Below are 26185 nucleotides of genomic sequence, written 5' to 3'. Positions count from 1 at the left end.
GCAAAAACTCTCAAAAACTCCAAATGGACGATATTTTTCGTTGAATTATTTATTTCGATGAAAATAACTCAAAAACTAAAACCGATACAGAAAACTGACATGGATAAAAATGGTTCTGAATCATCACGAAAATCATATCCATAATCAAATTAATGCTGTCTAACTAATTTCCAGATACTCAGCAAAAATTCCCTACACTTCAAAATTAACGAATTAAATTAAAACAGTCGATCATAACCCAGCATTTAATCCCTTAGAGAAATGCATTATTTATGAAAATTACTTATAATGAACCAAAAAACATAACTACCTCAAAAATAGTCTTGCCTAGGTACAACCCAAAGGTACCTACCTAACCCTAGGTACCTACCTAAATCTCAAAATGGAGGATATTTCTAATTGAAATCGAGAATAACACAAAAAGTAAATAAATAAAATTCGTTTTTGCACTTAAATGGATTTTTATTTAATTTTTCTCTCAACCGGTTTCGCCATACATTTACAGCATTTTGAGGTTAACCTCAAATCAACTTTGACAACAACTCGCATGACACATCAATTCTTAACACAATTTTTAATCCTCTTCAATCATAATTCAACAAAATTCTCTGCGTGGTTCAATAATACAAATATAAAAAGAAATACCAAATGACTCATTTTATAGGACACGTTTGTAACAAAATGACGTAATCTCCTGAAGATGCTGTAAATGTATAGCGAAACCGGTTGAGAGAAAAATTAAATAAAAATCCATTTAAGTGCAAAAACGAATTTTATTTATTAGACATAAAATGGAAAGAAAATCATCAAACAATACAAAAAGTAAAGTCCATAGATAAAAATAGTATGTGTAAATATAGAAGATATAATCCTAATAAAGAATCCAGAAAAATCGTTCTCTGGATTTTAAATCGTTTGAAACGAGTAAAAATGATTTTGAACTATATTTAAAATTTTAACTATGGAGTCATAAATCATCCTGACAGGTATGTAACCGTTACATGCTGTTGGTTTCTTCCCTGCGATTGGTCTAATTAGGTTCACATGCCTTAACGTTGGTTAGATACCTAAACAAAAGGAATCAACATATTTTAAGTGGTATGAGTTATAATATAATTCATAATTCTTTGGGTGAGCACAAAAATCTCAATGTTTGATGTCATATAGTTTATGGTGAAATAGATATTGAAAAGTTTATATTAAAAGTTAGAAAGTTTTAGTTAGTTTTATAATTGTTATTAACTTTTGATGACGTTTCCTTATTAGAAAGTAGCTCATCCCCAAATACGTGGTCATTGGAATTACCGTAGGGACTCGTTAATGACTACGTATCCCCCTAAAATTCACTAAACCCTTCTCAAAGGGGGACCAAGTAAAGTTGCTGGAATAGTATAGATCCAATGAATTTAAAGTTAAATTGTGTACGATTCTGTTTAAAATTTTTTTATCTTTACATTGATCTGTTTAAACATAACAATTCACGTAGTCATATCGTCCTCAAACGTGTACAGACGCGTACACTTCATATATTCGAGTCGCCTCGTCCTCATTGTTCTAGGTTTTCATACTTTCAGCGTGCACTCCGTTTAATTACCAACCCCGTCTACCTTTACCTCGCCAGCACAAATACACTGCATCAACAATTAGCCGAATGAATAATAACTCCACAGAAGTTGTGCGCTCTCGTTTTGAAAGAGAGCAAGAGAGAACGGATGGCGAATTGTGAAGACCCTCTCCGTGTCCGTTCACGTACACGTCCCTGCGGCTAATGTCTGCGTGTTGTGGTGACGTAAATTGTACTGTACATTCTCAAACATTAATATACTTGGTGGTATAAAAAGTTTTATAGGTATTGTAAAGAAAAATATCGACGAAATAATAAATTAAATTTTCTTAATGGAAAGTTTAAATACCTTACTGTGATAGATTTGTATGCGGAGACAATTTATAATGATAAAGTAATTATTTAAAAGTTATGAAATACTTGAAACGGAAAATTTTTTATGGACATGTATTTTAAAAATTTGAAATCATTCTTGGACGTAATAATTTTTCATCGCATTCTCAAAGCAAACGTCCTTCACGATCTTTATATTATTCTTAAAAAACTTTTTTCACCGACTATACTAAAGTAAAAAAAAAAAATAAAACATCACTCGACAACAACAGCAAACGAGGAACGTTAGTTAAAGGTCTCCACAGCATAGCAAGCCCGCCATTGGTCAACACCCCTATGGATTATTCCGTCTTTTGTTTCACCGCCGGGGGCTGTGGGGACCGGGGATAGTACACGAGGACCGAGGGGTTGCACGGGGAAAAGGCGGGGGTGTCGGGCGTCGAGAAACGGGGTCCGAGCAATGGCCGCTGCTTGTAATGACACTTAGACGGACTGGAAAGTTGCCCCGAGTGGTGTTCTCCCTTCAACCCTTGCTTAGTCCGCGTGCTGGCCACCCTCCTACCACCCCCGCAAACGCGACCGTGGAGAAACAAGGGGACGAACGTCGTCGGGGACGCGAAGGGGTTCGGGGGGTGGCAGCCACCGGGTCCTTTCAACGCCGCCACCACTACAACTCTGCACGGGCGAGTTTACATTGTCTCTTGCTTCTACTCTCTCCTCTGTATACTGCTGCTGGTTCTTAGGTTCGAAGTCTCGAAGAGTTGTAGAGTTGTAGTAGTTGTTGTTTGAGATGAGGATGTAGTTGGAGTTGGACAAGATCCAGAAGGTCTTTTGCTATAAAGAAATTTTTTAAATCTTAAAATTTGTACTAGAAATATATTTTACAACCAAGAACTATATATTACAAGAAAAATTAACTTAAAATTTAATAATTAATAAGATTTGTATTTACGATAATGGGCAATAATAACAAAGTTAAAACAATTAATTCTCATTGTATAGTTGTAGAACTTAAGCATTCACAATCACATAAAAGTTCAATACACATAAAGTTTTAGCATTTGTACCTTGTTTTCTCATTGTTCTTTCTAGTGCAATAATGACACCTGTATGTTCTTAAAGTGGGTGGCGGGTATTCTCTTTAAAACCCGAGTGCGTAACGACTTGAAATCCTTTGATGTATTGTTCTTGGAATATCTTCTTGTAGATTACGTCTCACGGTGCCATTTATTAAATCAAACGCCAAGTTTCTCAAGTGTTTTAGTTTAGCTATAGATGTGTTATTGTTAGCTTTGTTGTATATAATATTTGAGTTTATTCACGCTTTGTATACAATATATTCTACAGGCAGTAATATTTAATCATTGGCGAACGAGAAAAAGTTGTTTCGTTATAATCTCAAAACGTTTAAGTAATCTCAATACTACACATTTTGTTTTAACATCCATCCAATAACCCATGGTATTTTACATCCATCTTAACCTCTACTTAGGTGTGTATCTCAACTTTTAGTCTTTCTTGATCATTTTCGTAATCTCCTGTAACCATAATCAGTACTATAATCAAAACAAAAATTAAAACGTACTTTTCATTTCTCTGTTTAGTTACATTAATACTAACATTGTTGGATTCACAAACTTATTGAATCGTTTACCCTAACCAACCATAGAAGGCTTTATAAAGCGTGCCCCCACGCATATATTGCTATTCTTGGATATCCGGAATAAGACAATGTGCTGGGGAGTATACCAACTATGAATTAATTGATAATTTCATAATGTTTTGAATATGAAACAAAATAAAACACAGTAAATAAAAAAGAATTTATAAAGGAGATGCAATCATGAATAGAGTTATAACTATATAAAGTCATCCTTTTTACATAGAAGCAGTTAAAAAATTACAGGCAATGAAACGCAATTCACAAACAGGCATGGAATAATCCAGCTATAATCCTGGCTCCTCACCATTATATTCCCAAGATCACAGAAGCGTGCGTGGAATGTCCCCAACACAAAACACGGTATTAACACGTACGATATATGGGAATAAATGTACAAAATAAACAGTCTATAAAGTTGCTTGAAACGGCGAATTACATAAATATAAATGTTTAACATTCTAACTAAATGTAAAACATGATCCTCCCATAACAATTTAACATCAAGCTAAATTCGGAGAATAAGTGAGCTATCAAATAAGTTACATATTGGGTTTTATGTTTATTAAGACTAAGAAAATTTTCGGTAAATACTCAAAAACATTATTTTCTGATTGTTTAACTTGCTGCTCCAAATCAAATAAGATCTGAATTCCTTGAAAAGTGAATTCATATATGTATAGATTATACGTCGCTTATGTTGTCGTTTATGTCTATCACCAAGTTGTTTGCTTCCGTTATTACGATTTGGCTACATGAACGAAATACTACTCTTTTTCACGATGTGGGCTAAATAGTGAGGTTATGCAGAAAATAAACCATACTTTAAAACTTATAGGATTGGTAACCGTGAGTAAGAATCCCATCCTGCCAGGACGAGATAATAAAACCAAGTGTAAAATGATAAGGAGCAATCTTATGCGTTAAGTGAAAAGGATAAGGGTTAATTTGATGATTGTTTTATCGAAATCCGTCGGTGAAATAAATATTTTAATATATTCTGTTGCAGATCAAAAAGGAAAATGAATTGTAACGCTCCATACAAACGCAAGAATCGAGGCAGATTGGAGATGGTGCGTAATCCAACTCAACCCGAAGAGAGATCGTAACGATAAGTTAGGTGATTATGAAGCTCTCTCTAAGACTGCAGAAGTAACAGCAATATAAGGTTTTTAACCACGAATCTTTAAAAAAGCACTTCAAAGACGAAGCTACCTCAGCTGGGAAGAAACTAATTAATTTAATATAAGAGCTCCCATTCATAGTAAATCTTATCTTTGCTTTATCTTTCTCATTTTATCGAAGTTCTAAATTTGAATACCAAAGTTTTCGTAGACCTGCAAACAACATAATTCTACTTTTAGATACTCATCATCGTCTGTCAGTCTTAGACTGTTCTAAGAGCCGTCCACATTCTGTTCTGTCCGCATCTTACTTCTATTGTCGTGATCATATTGAGGGATTTAATCTCTTCTTCCACCTGCTCCCTATATCAAATTAGTTGTTAGCTTTTATTGTTCTTGCACATTTCCTAAATTGCAGTTCCATATTAGATTTTTCTGAACTCTTCAGCGGTGTTATTATCCGAATCGACCAGTGGGTCCAAGTATACAGATTGCTCTACAGTTTCGATGATATGCTCTCCTATGGGCATGTTTTGCAGATGACTAATGAATAATTGGAATAATGGGGCTATTATGCCAAGGTTCCATTCATATTTGTTTGTTTATGACAAGCTCATAAAGCACCTAATGAATTCGGCAAAACTTCTGCGCTCCATTCTTCTTATTCCGTTCCCAGTTTGTCTTCATAGCAAACCATCGATCTTCCCAGAAGAGGTAGTGGAAACAATGGAGACTGTTAAGTCTCCAATCGTTGCAGTTAAAATATATTTTTGACATGGAGAATTCTAATAATTCTCTTTATGATGGTCTGATTTAGATTTCAATTCAGACAATTCAAGTTATGAATTGAGTTTTACTTCAGTCCTCTTGCTCATTCCTCAATCATGTAAGAATGTAAGAATTGCCATTCATAGTAAACCTTATCTTTGCTTTATCTTTTTGAATAACCTTATCTTTTTGAATAACCTTATCTTTTTGAATACCAAAGTCTTCGTAGACCTGCAAACAACAGAATTCTACTTTTAGATACTCATCATCGTCTTCTGTTCTATTCTGTTCTGTTCCGCATCTTACTTCTATTGTCTTGATGATATTGAGGGATTTAATCTTTCCTTCCACCTGCTCCATTATCAAATTGTCTTCAGTCATCTTTACGCCGTTTTCCGACCGCCGTATGTTTAGTAATTTTTTTTTCCTTTCGAATGTTGTTAGCAATCTTTCGTCGTTCTTGCACATTTCCCAAATTTCAATACTATATTAGATTCTTTTGATCTCTTTAGCGGTGTTATTATCCTAAGCGACCAGTGGATCCAAGTATACAGATTGCTCTGCAGTTTCGATGTTATGCTCTACTATGGGTAATTTTGCAGATGACTAATGAATAATTGGAGTAATGGGGCTATTATGCCAAGGTTCCATTCATATTTGTTTGTTTATGACAAGCTCATAAAGCACCTAATGAATTCGGCAAAACTTCTGCGCTCCACTCTTCTTATTCCGTTCCCAGTTTTTCTTCACAGCAAACCATCGATCTTTCTAGTATTTCTGATTGCTACGTCAGATTCGTCCCTTTTTGTCCGTGTACTTTGTTGTTCTAGGTTTAATTATTCCTATTCCTACTTAGATTCTGGTAGAAATTCATCATGTTCGATTATGTTGTTAGTTTCTGTAACACTTTTAGTTGTTAATTAGTTGGATAAAAATACACACATAGATATCAAAAAATATTATCTATTTCGCTACTTAAAATGGCTATGTATCTTTGATTTCAGAGTTAGAAGGAAGAACTCTTCAATATGATAAAGTTCTGGTAAGGCAACAAAGTAAAAAAAGAAAAGGTAGTGGAAGCAATGGAGACTGTTAAATCTGCAGTCGTTGCTGTTAAAATATATTATTTACATGCAGAATTCTAATAATTCTCTTTATGATGTTGCTAATTCCTCAATCGCTAATAACATAATCAATGAAACAGAATTTGAGTAGTTATCAGATAAGTAATAATTAATATCGCATAAATCATACTTAAGACGCGACTTGAATCACGATCATCATTTTCCATCCAAAAATGTCTTTAATTCCAACGTAAAGACAAATTTAATAAACAGTTTATATTTAAATGATTCCTTAAAATTTTAATTTTGTGATTTTTGACAAACACGCCATTATGAAGGAAAATTTGAACAAGAAACTGTATTTTCAATATTTATAAAAAAATAATAAAGAAGAAATTAATGTAACTGAGGATTGATGTCTCAATTATATTAATTTAGATCTCGAGCTGCACAACCTTCACATTTGTTATTGTTCACGTTCCGAATCTATGCCAAGGGCAATTTTTACAAGCTACAGGTGATTTTTATATTATCCGGCTTTATCATTTCAGTATATCATTAACTTGTATTGTTAAAGGAGTCCCAAGATAATTGCTTTTCCCCAACGAAGGTATATTTAAATTAAAATATCACAGAATAAAGAAGAAGTACAAAACAACCACCATGATTTTATAGAACACAATTTTATAGCCCTAGGAAATGGACGAATTAAGTCACTAAAATAAAAAGACACAATTTTATGTTCATAAAATATTTTCTTCAAACAATCTATATTTACAAAACTTATGTCATTGTTTCGTATAATTAAGAATTTTATCATCCCGCTTGTAGCTACTTAGTATGCAGAAGGTCCAAGCTGAAACGGTTACAACGTAAAGGGTTCCCGGTAACATTTGGCAGGACACAACTGCTCTCGCCATATAGAATTATAATTTGATTTGCATGCAATCAATTCGTTCTGTCCCTTTTCCAGGTAGGCGATCCCTTAAAACGGACCCACAGGATCCGTCCATTGTTCGAACGCGAATACCCTTTACTCCCATTTTGTTTTATTAAGAATCACATTTTGTTCACAAAAAATTAAATGAAATCATCAATTTTTTAAGATATATTTGATTTTTTATTATAGCACGCGCCAGTTATGATTAATATCGGTAATGTGTTGACAGTTTACTACTATTACGGGTTTTGCGGCATGCTCACTCCCTTATACAATCCTGAACTTTAACCCCATCCAGGTGACCAACCCCTATCACCCCTGAACTGACCAGTTTTAGACCGGTTCAACTAAACTATAATTTGCCAACAAATGTAATCTGAAATAAAAGTTCGTTTATGTAACCTAGGGTGCTTTATATTATTCAAACCACTGTAGAGTTTACATCGCGTATCGTTCTGTGACTGATTTTGAGTTATTTTAGTGCCAAAACATATCTGAAAACTTCCTTCATCATCATCAGGTTAGAATATTTTTGTTTATTAGTATCTTCGGTGTTCGCTTGAAAACACAATTTCAACTGAAACAATAAGTTAACCCCTTCAAACTTTATACGTGGAGAGTCAGCGTGTATCGTCATATAACAGGCGAAAACCTTTGTATTCGCGTATCGTTTCGAAAAGGAGACGACAAAATGGGAAATTCCCTAACGTTTATATCTTGGAAACGACGCAGGTAGACTCGAGTTTGGTCGTGGCAACTCGCCCAAGGAAGTTGATAACGTTTTTGACGCTTCGCCTGTTTCGCCTTTGATCAAATGAACAGCCCGAGTCGGACCTGCCGGGTCCATCCGTCCGCAAACAATGTTCTCGTTATATCTCTCGTCTCGTGTATCCGAGGATAAACGCGCAAAGTTACCCCTTAACAGAACTTATTTCTCCATACGAACTTCATATTACCCAATCAAATTTATCATATTGCAATTTTATAGAAAAATTGTTGTTTACATTTTTACATCACCATTATGGAGAAGTAAAATAAGAAAAAAGGGATGCTGCGTTTGAGATCAAGGGTCAACTCTCAACGCGTGTAACCTTTTGAACTTTACCCGTGTTTGGTCAATAGGTTAATATGGTGAGATGTAACTCAATGGGATGGGATGTTATGAGTCTGGATGCTATTTACCAGCATGGACCGTACCTAAACAAACCAGTTTAAGAGGACATGATTAAGTTGTTTGTGGTAGGATTTTAGGTGATAGGTCAGATTCCATTACTAAAGGACGTACTCTATTATTTTTATTATTCAAATCTAATTTACGTTAAAAATTTCGTTATAAATGACATTTTAATTGTTAAATTGTTTCTGGAGTTACACTTAATTAACAGTAACCAATGAAGTTGCGGAAATTTTAAAATACTAAGCTGTCTTTATTATTATTTTTTAGATTTCAAAACTAAATCGATAAATCTTGATTAAAGAAAGTTAACAAACTTTTATTCGATTCCGACCACTAACTCTAGATGATACGGTTTTGAAAACTAATATTTTTCTCTGATGATGTATTTGAGAGCGAAGATCTGGGTGAGATTTTATACGGATTCTTAAACTTAATCAATAAAATTTGAAATTATCTTAAAGTCGTCAAAGTTCTGAGTTTGGAACTGATTAGTATTAAAATTTTTAATTAAAGCTACTTTTTGACTTAAAATATATCTATGGATTCAAAATCGCACTCAAAATTATAATTTAACAAGTGTCGTGAATGTTACAGTGAGCAGAATAAAGATATTCTTAATTTTTGGGGTTCTTTGTGTTTGTTAACCTCATTTTTTTTTTATCTTAAGAACGATTGATGGTCCAACTTCTTGCAAAGAGTACTTTTTTATGTCAAATACTTCAAAGAATTGAAAAATATATTAATAACTATAATTTGTTCAGTAACATAGATCTTGTAGGGTGCAGAATGATGATATCTTTAATTGTTGTGCTTTTACCAAAAATGTTCGGACCATGGGACTAATTAGTTTAACAATTATTAATTAAAAGTACTTTTTAGCTTAAAATATTTCCAGGTATTCAAATCTGCACTCAAAGTTATAATTTATTCAGTGTTAATGTTATATAGTGCAGAATAAAAATGTTTTTAATTTTTGAAAAATTCTACCACTATTCTATATAAAACTCTTATAAATCAAGATCTTATAAAAATCTATATAAAGACAATGAACAAAGATTGCAAAAGCTTTTACCATTTCTTAATAACATTTCAGAACCTGTAAAATTATGTGTGCCTATGTGATCCGCGAGAAATGTACAATAATTTTCGGGTCATATGTATATGGCAATAAATATACAATAGCTGTAAATAAATATGTCTTCTGGTGCAGAATCAGAAAGTTTTTATCAACCACCATTACATATTAGAGAGGCGTTTCGCTTCATTTTATAATGGAAAATGATTAGAAGGCATACTTATAGCTCTTGGCCGGGAAACTACATCGGAAATCTTGAAGAGGTAGTAGTTATCATTGAGGTGAAGATATAAAAGTACAATTCCACAACAAAGTACAAAAATATCAACACCAACGTCTCAGAGGTTTATAGAAGTAATGTGTAATGTTTCAATTTCCCTATGAGAGACAAAAATGAAAGTTGAACTTATCAATTATAATCTAACGACAATCACATCCACTGGATTAATAAACAAAGTAAGATATCTTATTCTGCTATGTGCAATTTATCTGGAGAATAACAATCATCGTGGAAATAGTCTGACATAACTAGTTTGAGAAGGTAATCATAATCATACAAACTACAAAAACTAAAAACTGAGGGAAAAGCCCCTCCATAAATTTTGCGAAACATAAAAAAAATACAATATGAACCTCATAGAACAGGTTCATCGAAATTTTAAGCGACCTATGGCGGCAAAAACATTTAAGATCGCAGGGTGACTCAAGAAAACATTTTGAAAATACAAATATATGCAAGTAGACCGTAATGTCAAAATATACAATGCGATAGTACGTTTAATGATAACTTACAAAACAGAGATCAGAACAGAAACACAGGGCATAGAGCAAAAACTAAGAGCAGCAGAAATGAAGTTTTTCAGAACGATGCTAGAACTTCCTGTATACGTAAACAAATAAACAGCAAATAAGACATTGGCAAATGGGCCAAGGAAAAGAAGCGGTAATGGATGGTCAAGATGTGGACAGCAAAACGCGGAACACCGCATAGTTAATATACACAAAGAACATGGAAGCAATCGTGATAATCATGATCCGTTGAATAGCATGATGAATATTAAAATAAGAATAAATGTAGAAGATGTAAACGATGTGCAGAAATAATAACTTTTAATTGATAAGATAATAATATTTTCAAATAAAGATCACGTGTATGATGCAAACTTATGTCACTCCCAACGAAGTATTCCAAATTACGGATTTTAATATTTACTCATCCGATCGACCATCACCCACTGTTGCAGGAGGTCTAGCAAATCGAATCGAAAACCAAATGTAACAATGCCAAACCGATGCAAATATCACCGCCCTAGAATCAATCGCAACCCAAATCAACAACCACATTCCAAATAATACTTACAGTCACAAACAATTAATCAAAAATCTGTTGGAGTCTGATCTCGCTACTACACAATCCCAACTCGATGTTGCTTATTAATGGCTTTAATAGCAAAAACCAACTTTAGGGTTATAGTAGAAGTAACCGATCTGTAGTGGTACTTGTGCATCTTAGTATTTTTTTACATATACTGTCTACATTAATATAATATTGCTAGTTATACTTCATCCCTCAAAAGTTACTCAGGTAAAACTCAGAGCACTTACCAGTAACCATTTAATAGTAGTTATATCTATAACAAAGCCTTATAAGAAAACTTCTAAATAATCTTTTAATATGCCAAAACACGTACTAGATTTAATATCCCACGAGCTAGATGTTGATAGAATTAATAACTACAAAACTAAACGATAAAGGAAGTACTTCAAATACACTCACCACAAAGTCTGTCTTAAAAATCGGAATGGTGGCTAAAGATTTTCATATATTTCTAGTATTGCTCTATCGTAAAAATAGTTCTACAATGTATACAGAGACGATTAACATGATGACATTGTCGTTATAGTCAAAGGAACCTGTTTGTCGAGGATATCTAAAGTCCTCCAGGTGACCCTAGATACCATTTGCGCTTGGTGTTAGGGAGAGAACCTCTCGATAAACCCGCAAAAGACAATTGTTGTGCCCTTCACCAGGAAACGAAAGTTGGATAGACTAATCGGCCCAACTATCCAAGGTGAAGAAATTGCTTTCTCAAAGGAGTCAAATATCTAGGAGTAGTCCTAGACAAAACCTTGTCATGGAATGGACATTTGCAGGAAGTTTTGCACAAAGCTAGACTATCCTTGTGGACTTGTCGCAGTCTTTGTGGAAAAAATTGGGGTCTTACCCCTGAAAGACTGTACTTGTAATGGCTGAAAGACTGTAGTCTATGTAATGTAATGTAATACAGAGACGATGAAATTTAAAAGTAACTGAATAGAGTGGGATAACCAATCACTTTTGATCACTATTAAAAATTCAATTGTAAAAAATACACAAGAAAGATGATATGAAGATAATAATTACCTTGATCTGTGTTATTCATTAATAAGCAATTGAGATGCAAAAACCAAATACTCAATAGCAATTAAATTAAATAGCAATTAATCCGTATGGCAGAAGTCGTTGTGCTAGGCATCAAAACCTCGCGATCTAACTACAACCCCTCTAGGTGTTGCTAAGAAATTTGCTACGGTCTAGGTTAATAAACATAAATTTAATCTCCAAAAATCTGGTATCACTCATCGAGCACTAGACAGATCTTAGCGCGTGTACATCAAGGGAACTTGTCCTCCATTTTATTTAATATCATGATGTATAACATTTCTTTTAGGGCAAACTTTGATCTTGCCATACACGCAAATGATAGAGCAAATAAGAATTTTGATGCAATTCAAGTATTGCAAAGATCGACCAAACAAAAAAAATAGAAAGATAAATAGTTGAGAAAAAGTCTTAGAGTCTCAAAGATAATACCATCAAATACTTGAGGGTCCACCTAGATTGACGACTCACATGGACATATTACATAAACTGTAAAAGCAATCAAGTACTCGTCCTATTACTATACAAGTGCTTCCTCAATCTTTTCTTCGTGCTCAGTGTGAGCAATATCTCAGCCTCTAAGTTGAAGAAATAATAAACACATCAACATAAAATATTTTGCATTTCAGTGAACACAAAGATTTAATGTTTCTTCAATAATGATCAGTTTTCAATGACATTCACAAATATAGTACGCTACAGCACAAAAAGGGCATTATTAGTGTTGTGTTTAATAAGCTTTTGTTAAAATGTTTGAGCAAATCATCATCAACATTTCATATGTACATCCACTCTGTGTGTTATTCAAAGTGATGTTATGAAAAGTGTGGTAATGCGTTGATGTAAGATTGGGAAATAAGGGTGGCCAAGAAGTTAATACCAAATCTCATTATATGCATATCTCTATTTAAATACTGATGTACTTCATTTTGCCGAAGCAGTTTTTATATTTAGCATAACTCTTGAATTATTGATGCCATAATAGTACTACTCTGATCACTTGGATTGATTCATTCTTCGGAAGTACATTAAATCGTTACAAATTATAAATATCGTGTGTACTCTCTAATACAGAAAACGTTTTATACTGAAATCGCCATTTTGCACTCTTCCCGGATATCTAACAAGAAGTTCGCAGGTACGGTTTAAAGTTTACAAAGTTCATTCACTTTTCTCTAAGTGAATGTTCCTTGTTACAAAATTTTGTTATGTATTGAAATCATTGTAAGAGCTTCGTAAAAATCTTAAACAGTGTAAAAAATTATGATATACTCAAAAAGCTCACGTTCAAGCTTTATTCATGTTTACAGGTGATTAATCACTTGAATTCACTTGATAACTTTAAAAAAAAGATATAAGTAAGTCGAATAGAAAAATTATTAAATTCGAAATCAAAAAAGAAGAAGAAATTTTTTTTACATAAAACATCGTTCTTAAAATATTTACCTTGTAAAGAGAATATCATAAGAATGAAAGTCAATAGGATAAAATGCAACTTTTAACTTTCGAAGTTCTAAAACATTTTTCTCATAGCCCTTCAATAATTAAGTGATTCATATTTATTCAATTAAATTTAATTTGTAGTTTTAATGTTACGAACTTTATCCCAACGTATTAAGTACGTAAACAGAATTGTCTCCTAAACAGAAATAACATTTTAATGGGGATTTTTTACATCATCTTATAAAGTTTTCAAGATTTCTTTAATCCTATTTCGCAACTTCATTTTTGAATGAATAAGAAATTATAAATATCTGTACTATTGTTATGACAAAGAGCAACAAGTATTTCTTTCTCGTTAAAGATTGATCTATTTCTCGACGTTTTCCCTGTAGAGTTTCTTTCTTTATTTATTTCTTTTTTTTTATGCAGTACCTGTCCGGTATCTGTGGAAACGAGTCGCGACGACGACGACGGCGACGAGAAAAAGGAAAAAGAAGTAGGGAAAAACTCGGTTCCTCTCTCCGGTCCTGTTGTGTCGTACATGACAATGTCTAGGGCTTACCGGGGCCCAGGACGAGCACTCGTTACCTGGGTGACGTCACAAAGGATATGTTGCCGGGCTACGCCGAATCCTTAGTCCTTTCAGGGAGCATCAAACCAATCGCACAGCAAAGTCCTGTCGGAAAAGACCAATTAGTTTTTAATCGGGGGAACGAGGAATAAGTTGCGGACCGATTGGAAAAGTTCAGTCCTCATCTTGGCTCTTTTCCTCGATACTCGATATTAAAGTGTGTATGGAAGGCGTACAAAGAGATGCCTCTTGTATTAAATTATTCGCATTTTTCTATCGCGTGGAGAGCTTTTTCACGTAGGCGAGGTTTACGACTTATGCCTTTGTTGCGGTTTTTAATAAAGAAGCTGATTGAACGTTGGTTTCGAACACGCATCCAAAAAAATCATCAAATTTTCAATTGGGCATGTTCTACTTTATGCGGCGAATAAAGAATTTTATGATCGCATTTTATGAGCGGGTAGGAGAGATAATCTTTATGGTTAGAAATTCTCTGGATGAAATTAGCTGGGTAGATGATGATATACATAGTCAAATAGTTACAATGTATAAAGTGTTTTATCTCAATTATTTTAATTCGATAAAATCATGCCGCTTTAAACTCACTATAACCCATATAGCAAGGTACTCATCTAACGAAAATCGATTCTAACGATAATTTTATTATTTCAGGGTTCCCCAACGACGACGGAGTTGAAGCCCTTCCTTTAATGACGATCCGACTTCGACGTCGACGTCACGACGCCGCAGGCCCCCAATGTCCTAGCTTTCGCAGCAGCCGGTATGCTAATGGCCCTAGGAGCTGTTGAAAAACCCTGAAAACTTCAACCGGGAGCTCAGTGTTAATTTCGTCCTGAAACCGAGCGGTGTTTCGCGATGACCTACTTTTTAAACCTACTTTTTCAAGAAATTTTTCACTACAGAAAAATATTTTCCCCAAAACCTATGAGATTTTTTTTTTAATTTTATTTCCGTTATTTTTTGTATATTATGTGTTCGGCGGGGTTGAAATTGACCGATGAAAGTGACCGTTGGCCGGTTCTGGCCAATCAAATCGGGGTACATAAACGAAGGGATACCGCCCCTAAAGTCCTTTCGAGGTTCTCCCTCCGGCGTCAAAGCGCGTATGGAGGGGTGAAAATCCCCCGAGTCCTGCAGGAACGATCCTGACCCGTGTCCGATGACGTCGCATCAAGATTGGATGTTGGCGCGACCGAGTGTTGGGTTGGTATTTTAATTAAATGTCAGAAAGTAAGTGTACGAAGGGGAGAAAATGTATTATATGACAGTCAAGAAAAAAAAATAATAGTATGTTATTCTTCGTTATATAAGAATGTAAAGTTTTATTTGCATATATGTAGAGTATAATCTCGATATAACGGACTATACGGGGAAGTGTACGTTAGAACCAAAAGTCCGTTATATGAAAAATTTTTAATTTGCACTACAATTCGAACTGCTATCCAAACCGTTGCGTTATGTATTAGTTTGTTCTACTTTTTGTTTAATAAAAATATACAACAATCAAGCACTGAATAACAACCAAAACTAGAGCTAACACTAGCTCAAACTACTAAAGATAACCTATCGCAACAAACAACATCAATCAATTAAAATTAGAACTAACGCTAGATCTCGAACTAGAAAGTTTCGGGTTTAGCCACGCGTCTTTTAAGACGGCTAAAACCGAATGTTTCTAGTTCTAGGTTTATTGTTAATTCTACTTTTCGTTCAATAAAAATATACAACAATCTAAAGTTGAATAACAATTAAAACTAGAACTAACACTAAAGACCTAGAAATACTCGGGTTTAGCCGTGCGTCTGAAGAAGCACGGCTAAACCCGAAACTTTCTAGTTCTAGGTCTAGTGTTAGTTCTAGTTTTAGTTCCATGAAAAATATACAACAATCTAACGCTGAATAACAGCAAAATCTTGAACTAGTACTAGAAACATTCTTGTTTAGCTGTCTGAAAAGACGTACGGCTAAAACCGAATATTTCTAGTTCTAATTTTAGTGTTAGTTTTAGTGCTAGGGTGAGCTCAATCAATTGAAACTAGAACTAACACTAGCACTAGATATAACACTAAACCTAGAACTAGAAACATTCGGGTTTCAACAAACACGAAAGTTTCTAGTTTTAAGGTTAGCGTTAGTTATAGTGCTGGAGTTAATTAAATCAATTAAAATTAGAACTAACCTAGCACTAAATCTAACACTAGTCCTAGAACCAGATACATTCAGGGTTAGCCATGCGTCTCTTAAGACGGCTAAACCCGAATGTTTCTAGTTCTAGGTTTAGTGTTAATTCTACTTTTCGTTTCCAAATTTTGAATTTGGAAACCAAATACACAACACTTTTGAAAAATTTTCCAAAATTAACATCTACACCGGACTTTACAAAACCAGTTGTACATAACACTAAACACAGAATCGTTCGACTCACACTTATCGTTTTGTCGTCCCAAACGTTTAGACGTGCACAAACACAACATTGCAAAAAAAGAATTCGAACAGATGGTGGCATTAGGAATCTAACGACCGTCTTCTTCTTCTACATCGTCGCCTCTTCATATGGTTCCTAAGAAAAATTCCAACGATCGTTATCCTCTTCCGCACGAGGATTTTAATCTACATTTAGATAACTACAACATTTTTTCAAAATTACATCTGGTAAGAGCGTATCACCAAATTCCTGTAGAAGAAGACGATAATCCTAAAGCGGCTTCGAATTCACGAGAATGCCTTTTGGTTTACGTAATGCTGCACAAACCTTTCAAGGGTTCATAAGCGAAGTTCTTTCTGGCTTAGATTTCCTTTTCGTATATCTAGTTGATATTCTAGTAGCCAATCGCAATGAAGAAGAACATTATCTTAATTTACAACAATTGTTTGAAAAGTTAAGCTCTTGCAATATCAATATACAACCAACAAAATTTGTTTTTGGAGTTACAAATTTAAATTTTCTAAGTCATCAAATTTGTGCTAAAGGCATTCGCATTCGCAATTTCAGATTAATACCATAACTGAATTTCCAAAACCTACCACACTTAAACAATTACAGCGATTCTTAAGAATGATAAATTTTTATCAAAGATTGTTGCTAATCATGACAAACATTTTAGCTACTTTCACAAAAACTTAAATCAATCACTTCCTGGACACATCATCACGATATTTCTTTCGTTACAGCCAAAGAACTTTTATCAAAATCCGTCACTCTTGCACACCCAACACCATAAGCTACTTTTTCATTAACGACAGACGCCTCAAGTACAGGCATGGGAGCAGTTTTATCACAGACTATAGACAATAAAACATAACCTTAGCAAAAATTATCTTCAAGCCAAATAAATTATTCAACTTTTGATAGAGAATTGTTAGCAATTTACGCTAGTATCAAATTCTTTAAACATTTTTTGCATGGATATCAATTTGTGGTTACACTGACCACAAACCACTAATGAACACAATTTTTTCTACCACAGAAAAAACTCCAAGTCAAACACGATATCTTAGTTACATAACACAAAACACATCAGATATCAGGTACATTAATAAAGGAGAATTAAATTGTAGCGGACACGTTGTCCAGAACAAATATTGATTCTCTAAATTCACAGTACCCTGACACACAAACTTTAAAAAACGCACAATTTGATGATACATAATTAATACATTTACTCAACAAACAATATTCAAACACAGAAACTACTAAATATACCCTATCGCAATAAACATCACATTCAGATGTAAAGGTTTGGTACGACCTTTCAACAAACAATCCTCCAACATACGTACCACAAAAATTTCGTAAAACAATTTTTAACAAATTTCACAACATAACACATCCTGGTATTCGCGCTGCTACACACATCATCAAAACACTATTCTTTTGGCCTCACATGACAAAACACATTCAATTATGAACAAAATCCGATACAAAAATTAAGATTTGATCATATCCACATTGATTTGGTCGATCCTTGGCTGCACATATGTGCTCACCCGTAAAAGATCGTTTCACGCATTGGCCAAAAGCTTTTCCTCTCAAATATATTAGTTCTACTTCTATTACAGACACTTTGTTTCAGCATTATTTCAGCCGATTTGGTATTCCAGCACTCTCACCCATGATCAGGGACAACAATCCGAATCAAAACTATTTTCAAAATATCACACTCTTCTAGGAACACGTCAAATTCATACATCCACCTTCCATCCCCAAATTAACGGAATTTTAGAAAGATTTCACCGTTCTTTAAAAACAGCCATCACTGCCAGAGGAAACACTACGAGGTGGAACAATGATCTTCCCTTGGTTCTTCTGGGCGTCAGATCATCTCTTAAGGAAGACCTAGGTTGTTCGTCTGTCGAACTGGTATATGGTCAACCACTTAGGCTTCCTGGAGATTTTTTTATTAATAATCAACACCCTTTGGAATCTGATCCATTGCTATCTAGTTAGCAAGATACAGAATGAATGCATTTACTCAACAAATAATACTCAAACACACAAACTACTAAAAATAACCTATCGCAACAAACAACATCAATCAATTAAAACTAGAACTAACGCTGGACCTAGAACTAGAAACATTCAAGTTTAGCTGTTTCAAGAGACAAGCGGCTAAATCCGAATGTTTCTGAATTTCGAATGTTTTTGTTCATTGCAGATATACAACATTCTAGCGCTGATAAAATAATTAAAACTAGAACTACCGTCCTTAATTTATACATCATGTAGACAACTCAGGGAATACCCCGAATTTATCTATGAACATAGAATAAAGCAACTTACTTACATTTATATGTAAATATACTAATGTATTAAATAGATAATATTAATTAGTATGACTTTAAAAATATTTTGTTCGTTATATCCGAATTCCGTTCTAACGAGGTCCGTTATATCGAGATTTTATTGTATTTATTTTTATTTTGTTATATTTTTTTTATTTAATATATTTTATTTTTTGTTTTGGTTTTATTTATAATTTCCTTATAAACGTTATAGTATTTTTTATCTGAAACGAATATTATTTAAATTAAAATTAAAGAAATGATTTTGAACCATTTTTGACAAAGTTAAAAAACTGAAATAAAAAGTTTAGTTAGGAAAGGAGGAAAATTCTTAGAAAAAATGATCAAACCCAAGGGAAATAATGCAACAGCTGCCTTGTTTCTATGTACATCAAGCTTTTTGAAACTTTTCATTCCGTCTACGATCAATTGAACAAATCAAAAAATTGTTTTAATCTTTTTCAACAAATTTTATTTTTTGATTAATTCATAAACCAAATCTTTATTCATAAATCAGTTTAGAGATTTCCTTATTCCTCTACATTCCATAGATGATTTACTTAAATCATGTTCATAGCATACACCCATGTCCTTATTGTGCGTAGTAGTACCCAGGTTCATTTACAAAACGTTTTCGGGGAACGTAGGGATCAAAATTCCAACAATTAATCTTAATTCCCTGAGCATGTCTCCTTCACTCCTTCCTTCCAAGACTGGCTCCGACGTTCAACATTCTTCATTCCACCTCCACCTATTTCGAGGCGAGGGTTCTTCCATGTATTGAATTGTTTTGTATACAGCTATACCTAGAAATACGCGGATTTCTATATAACTCCTTTCGATGTATGTGTGTGTGTGTGTTGGGCGTGCATGTTGGAACCGGGACGGGAGTCGAGTGGAAACGAGAGTCAGGCGTCGACCGACATGCCAGAACAAGTGCGGCCCGGTATACAAACCGCACGATATGCCAGTCAAGTAGTAGTTGGAACCATTGTAAGGTCCCGTTCTCATCTAATTAACGATTGCCGCTCTGACTTCGGGCATTCGCGCGAGAGACTTATCGCTCTTACGCTCATTAGGGCAGGATTAATCCATCAAGGAGGCGCCCGGCTTCGGATCGTCGGGGGGATGAAGGCGGCCGTTTTGGGGGTGGAGGCCCCGCACGTGAACGATTGGGGCGGTCGCACTACCAAGCGCTATGACAGCCATAGTTTGCATCTATTAAAATAACATTAAGATCTAATCCTATCTAAATCTCGCCCCTTTTTGGCTTAATTAACATGGATTTTTATAATCTAAATTTTATTTCCCCCCCAAAAAAAAAATTACTCCATCCACATAGCTTAAAGTAATTTATGGATAGATTTGTCATTACTCGTCATTATGCATAGAAGACAAGCAATCGTCCATTGTTGTCGAGGTTGTCTCACGATTTAACATCTCCGGAGAGGTCCGTCGCAGACACACACTCGTAATGAAGAGATTACCGCACATGTGGCCTCCTCCGAAGCGGTCTCGTTCATCGTAGTTTCCCCCCTCGAATCCGTCTCCCGGATTCCTTCCAACAGCGGCGCTGATTGGTAAACAAAGAGGCTCCGCAGCCGCCGTTCCACACGACATAATAGCGAGGTGTTTTTACGCGGAGGCCTGTTTCGGACAGGTTCAGATTGAGTGGGGCCAAAACTGACGGCTTCGCTGTGGGTACGTTTCGTTCGCGGCCGGAACCGCCCACCTTCACCGTCAACGCGGAGAAACGGGCGTCGTTATTTATGCCGCGGCACCAGGCGTTGATTGTGTTAAATCCGAAGAAGTTTTGGGATACGATGTGGATAATCGCCGAAATTGAATCTTATAGACTTTGTATGGATTTGAATGTTCGTGCATGCTTTTGAATTTAGTTATGGGGGATGTTAATCACAGGGTTTTCGAGACTTTGAAGAGAATGGGGGGAAATAAATAAGTTTTTCGAAAGTAACTACTCATTTTATCAAGTCAGTTTCATCGGTTTTTGTTGAACCTTCTACATGATTATGATGTAGTGGGAATTATGGAAACGTTGCTAAATCAATACATAAATGTTAATAATCCCTTTCATCGTATCCCTAGGCAAACTATATGCTGTTTCATTTAGATGCGCAAACATAAATAACCGTGGCAGGTAGGTAATCATCTCCTCCATTCTGCTTTTTTGCTTATGCTTGATTGACAGAATGAACCCATCCTTCTGCGTTAAGATGTGTTGAAGTTCTAGAATGCATCCTTTCAAATTTAATGATTAAAAAAGTGACAGAAAATATAAATGTTGCGTTCGACAAAAGTTGGATGATATGATATATTAATAGTCCTCTTAGTTCTTCAATAAATTTTATATGAGACAATCACAATTATTAGACTGTAATATGTTGTAGTATGTTAACCTGCAAAGACATCATTGTATTGCATACTGTGCGACAGGCACATTTTCCTTTGAATTGTATCTCTGATTTTATCGAGTATCGTTTTCCGTAGATCACTGACGATTGGAACTTTTCATAAACGGAGTTATTGGAATTGTTGACGTCTTTCGTTATATTGCACGTGTAACTTCCAACACAATGCTGTATACATCACCCCACACCTGATACCAATTTATGTCGCGTTGGTAACTTTATTTATAAATACCTTTTTCTAATTTCAACACAACTCTCAAAATAAGTCTGTCAATAATGTTAACAATGACGTGAACGTTTATCAAATACCACAGTTGGAATTTGTTGATCTTCCAGAATACCTCTCCCAAATGTAATTAAAGCAGAAAATGTTCTTAGTCCCAGAAAATGTATTAAATAAAGTTAATACCCACCAAATCAAGTCTATCATGAAATTGATACCATTTTTCAATGATACTATGCATCGATTAGAAAGCTAACACTAAGAAATTAAACATTAAATATAATTAAATACGAAATTGCAAATTATTATAAATGTGTAATTAAAGCACTAAAATTCAGAACTTTCTTATAGATTGCAAGTAATGTGTGATAGCTACAATTGGTCAGAAAGTCCGACCAATTGTAGCTATCTTGTGAACTTTGATTATAAAACAAAAAAGTAAATTTTCTTGTTATAGAAATTAAACACTGTCTAAACTAAATTAATATTAAAATCTGTTCAAACAGACTCCAACCCACTGGTTACAACATGAGTTAACAATCTATAGTATGTGTTAATCAGCATTTGGGGACTAATATCAGCATTTTGACCGCAAGTTATCTCGGTTTAATCAGACGAAGTCAAAGGTTTTTCATTCTAAGCTTATTCACTTGCAAGCTAAAGTCACTTGCAATCCTTGAAATGTGTTGAACGATTTTGGGTTGATCAGATTTACCACATCGATTCTAACTAGAACAGCATATATTACAGCGCCACGACTCCAAGCGACCAAGACTTAATATTAACACTGCAATGTGTTGACCATATTAATTGTAGACATCAATCGCGGGGGGCTTCGTCTTAATCAGGCAAAGTCATACCTTTCCGCCATAAATAGCCAAGATCTTTAATGAGTTAACTTTTTTTCTTTAAGGACGTTTATCACGAAACTTCGTTATATTGCGTTTTATAACATAACCAGATATGAGTTACAAGAGACAAAATTTAAATTCATATATTTTTAAGTAACAATAATAATAAATGAAATTTGTGTTTGTCTAAAGAATCGATTACACAGAGCTATTTTACACACTACTAGTGCACTTTTTTACTACCTGCAAGTAAAATTCAGATGGTTTACTAGTAAGTATGTGAGCGACTAAACTTGAAGACCGGTCAACTTTACTGTCTAGATAGAAAAGTATTGTATAATTGTATCGGCGAGCAAACTAACTACAGAACAAAAGAGTTTATAACGTAGAATAAGGTTGATTCAGTTATATATCGTGAAAATGGCACCGAAAATATTAAAAGAAGTACTTCGTGGCTAGTAAACAAGCTTATATATCTTGGTTCTTGGAGCTGTTTTACAAGAAGAATTCAAAAATATTATTTTCGCTTTTAACGCTTCTGATAATTCTTCAAAATCAGAGTAAAAGAAAATCAGAAATGCGCGCTTTTTACTCGCAAACTATCTGACTAGGAAAAAAAACACCCTACTTAATGACGTGTAAACTTGCTCTGTGTAACCGAAGTTAATTATATAGAGTAGCTTGATTTTCATAATTTCGTTTCATATGAAGCAAATACCGTAGAGTGCCGATAAACCATTGTAAACGGGAGGAAATAACAGCCACAGTCGAAAACTTTTTAATTAACTTTTCTCATAAGAAAAATTGTGAAACAAGAAAAAATATTACATCATTGTCACTACATTTTTGGAGTAAACTCGGTCCAGGCAATTATTTACTTAGGCATTGGCTATCGACTAGATCATCAGTCATGTATTCATAGCCCAAATCTTCGAGTCAATTCAGCACCTTTTCACAGTCCTCAAACAATTTTATGTACTTCAGCTGATTCATATCATAAAATTTTGTTTAAAGATTTTGTAATTGTGGTAACTTTCACATTTCCCCAGAGCATCTCGAAGGGTAACTGATTTCCAAAACTCTCCTTTATAATTTTGGATTATTTTTTTTGCAACCAGATCCATCATTAATTTTTTTTCTGTACAACCTCTAACTAAACTAATTTTATAGCCAAAAGCAGTTTTTTCGATAGTAGTTGCTAATATAAAAGTAGGCATTGCACCCCAAAAGTCGCATCCAAGCTCTTGAAAATGTAAGATCTTCGATGATTTGTGACTTTTCCGCAAAGTAGTGTGAGTTGGCTAATATGTATAGAATGGATATCGGCTCTTTTTCGGGCATTTTCTAGTTACTCACTATTCGCACCTTTTATTGTTTTTCTATGTCGAAGTCCAGCTAATGTTTGCACATAGAAACTTTTTTTTTCCAATTTGCGCTGCTAAATCGCGCATGGTCGATGTCCAACTCCATATTCGTTAGCTAGCAAAGCTAATTTTTTTACTGTTAAAGAAATGATTGATACGTTTCTAAACACTGCAGTGATAACAACGCTACATACAGAAAGATTGAAATTCGATGTAGTATACCATGAGTATATCATACGAAGAGATAGGGTTAGCATCCATCTGGATATTCCCGATTTTCTTGCTGAATTTCTTCGCACTTTTTATAGTTAGTTTTATTCGTCTTCATTCAAGATTCTACAAATCACTTAATTTGGACGAGATAAGTTTGCATGATTGCAATCTTTTGCAGATAAGGAGTAACAGTTTTCGAGTTCAAACATTTCTTATCCATCTCATTTCAATTTCGTGCCTTAATAACAATCATAGTAAATCTTTATTGCTCAATAAAAATTGTTGCAGAATATCGAAAAAATACAATATGATTATAAGTAAGTTATCTACTATACAACAGTCAGTTAACATTAAACACATTTCAAAACACAAAGAGACAAGTTATGGAACAGACAGCTTAGCAGTATCGCACAACAGGTACTTCTCGTAAGAATAAAAGTTATTTTTGAGTAACATATTAGGCAAAATAGGCATTCCTTGCCGCCTACTTACCTGCTACTTAACATCAGTCTCCGGATCAAATACACAACACCAGAAAGACGATTACACAAGTTTTGAAGAATATGAGTGCACTATTTTAATGTTGAATCCGAAGTTACTGGTTCACTATTCTTGTTGAAGAGACTCAACTTCTGCATCGTGTTCTTGTTTATATTTAATCTATTTGATAACATCCATTCCTCCGCCTCGCCGAGTCTGGCACTGACTCGATCGTGGGAACTTCCCCTTGCAACAAACGTTGTATCATCCGCGTAGAGAAACGCTGTGATATCAGTAACACAAAAAGGTAGAACTTTTATGTACACAGCAATCAGTATAGGTCTCAGAATGGAACTTTGCGGTACTCCATATTTGCAGGACTTCATGTTAGATTTAGTTTCAGACCAGCTAACAACTTGTTTTGGGTTTGAAAGGTATGAAACCAATAGAGGATGTGGAAAACCTCTTACGCCAAAAAAGTAGTTTGCGCATTAAAATGCAGTTTGACAGTATCGAAAGCATGACATAAGTCGCAGCAAGCTATATTAACTTTTTCATTGTTATCATGTTTCTCAACTATTTCTTGTACCAAAATTACCACAGAATGAATACTTACACCCATTTATTTTGGCAATAGCGTCCCATAAATTTAATATTCTTCATTTTTAGTATTAGTCCATAACAAAAAATTAATCTTTGGTATCCAAAAGTATAGCAACGAGCAGTTATGGAGAGGAAGCGCAAAAATGTTGTAATTTGTAATAATAATTTCGAAAATGGTCAGATAATTTTTATTTCCATAACTTACTAGTGTTTATGAAACATAATTTTATCAATTAGTCAAGAGAAAATCAACAAATTCTTTATGATTTAATGATTTAACTTATTACTTCAACGATCAACATTCAATTTAAACTCTTACAGTTGAAATAAATTTAATTAATAATCTTTAAATAATAATTTATTAATGTAGATTAATTAATTAACTTTTTTAAAATATAATTATTATTTCAGTTTATACAACTTTAACTACACAGAAGTATAACATATACAAAATAATCTAAACTTCAGGTGTTAAATGACCCCAATGCCGAAGCGCTTTTTACCTGAAGCGACAATTATTCACCCTAATCTAAAAACATCGAGCAAGTTCGCCCCTCTTTACAGCACCCTATATTTCTCTATTAACCGAGATCTTAACGCCACCTAGTACCAAGTAGAAAATCACGATGCATCGTTGGGCATTCTGGCTAATAGGGTTGCAAGAGGTATAAGCTCAGTGGAGTGAAGCTTTTGGTAATTGATGAGTTGTTGAGGTCAGCGGTTCTCAAACAAAACTATTTCATAAATTCTTTTTATTTTTCGTTATTATTTTTGTTAACTAATTTTAATGTATTATTTTAATAAATTAAGTTAAATTATGTTAACTAGGGGAAAAATAAAACAATTTTTTTTCTTATTTAGTAATAGATTTTTAATTTAAATACACACTGATTGAGGAGTTCTTGATAGGAACACGTACAATTAAAATCTTAGTGGAGCCCATAAGAACACCATAGTGCTACAGCCATTGTTGAAATAAATAAAAAATATTCGAAATAACATAGTAATTTTTTTTAACATTAAATTACAAATTCACTCAAGTCGTCGTAGACAATGACGTTAGCGTCTTCGCAAAAAT

General features: G+C 34.2%; 1 long non-coding RNA gene across 1 annotated transcript in view; it reads left to right on the top strand.

The window, feature by feature from the left end:
- Positions 1-16450, top strand: part of LOC111424265 (uncharacterized) — a 49473-nt gene extending 33023 nt beyond the window's left edge. Inside the window, exon 3 of the long non-coding RNA XR_002707594.2 lies at positions 14814-16450. This is a non-coding gene — a long non-coding RNA (uncharacterized lncRNA). The remainder of the gene's footprint in view (positions 1-14813) is intronic.
- Positions 16451-26185: the final 9735 nt, after the last annotated feature.

The sequence above is a fragment of the Onthophagus taurus genome, chromosome 11, assembly GCF_036711975.1.
Source record: "Onthophagus taurus isolate NC chromosome 11, IU_Otau_3.0, whole genome shotgun sequence".
In the NCBI taxonomy this organism is placed as follows: Eukaryota; Metazoa; Arthropoda; class Insecta; order Coleoptera; family Scarabaeidae; genus Onthophagus; species Onthophagus taurus.
This window is presented reverse-complemented; position numbering and strand designations above follow the sequence as displayed.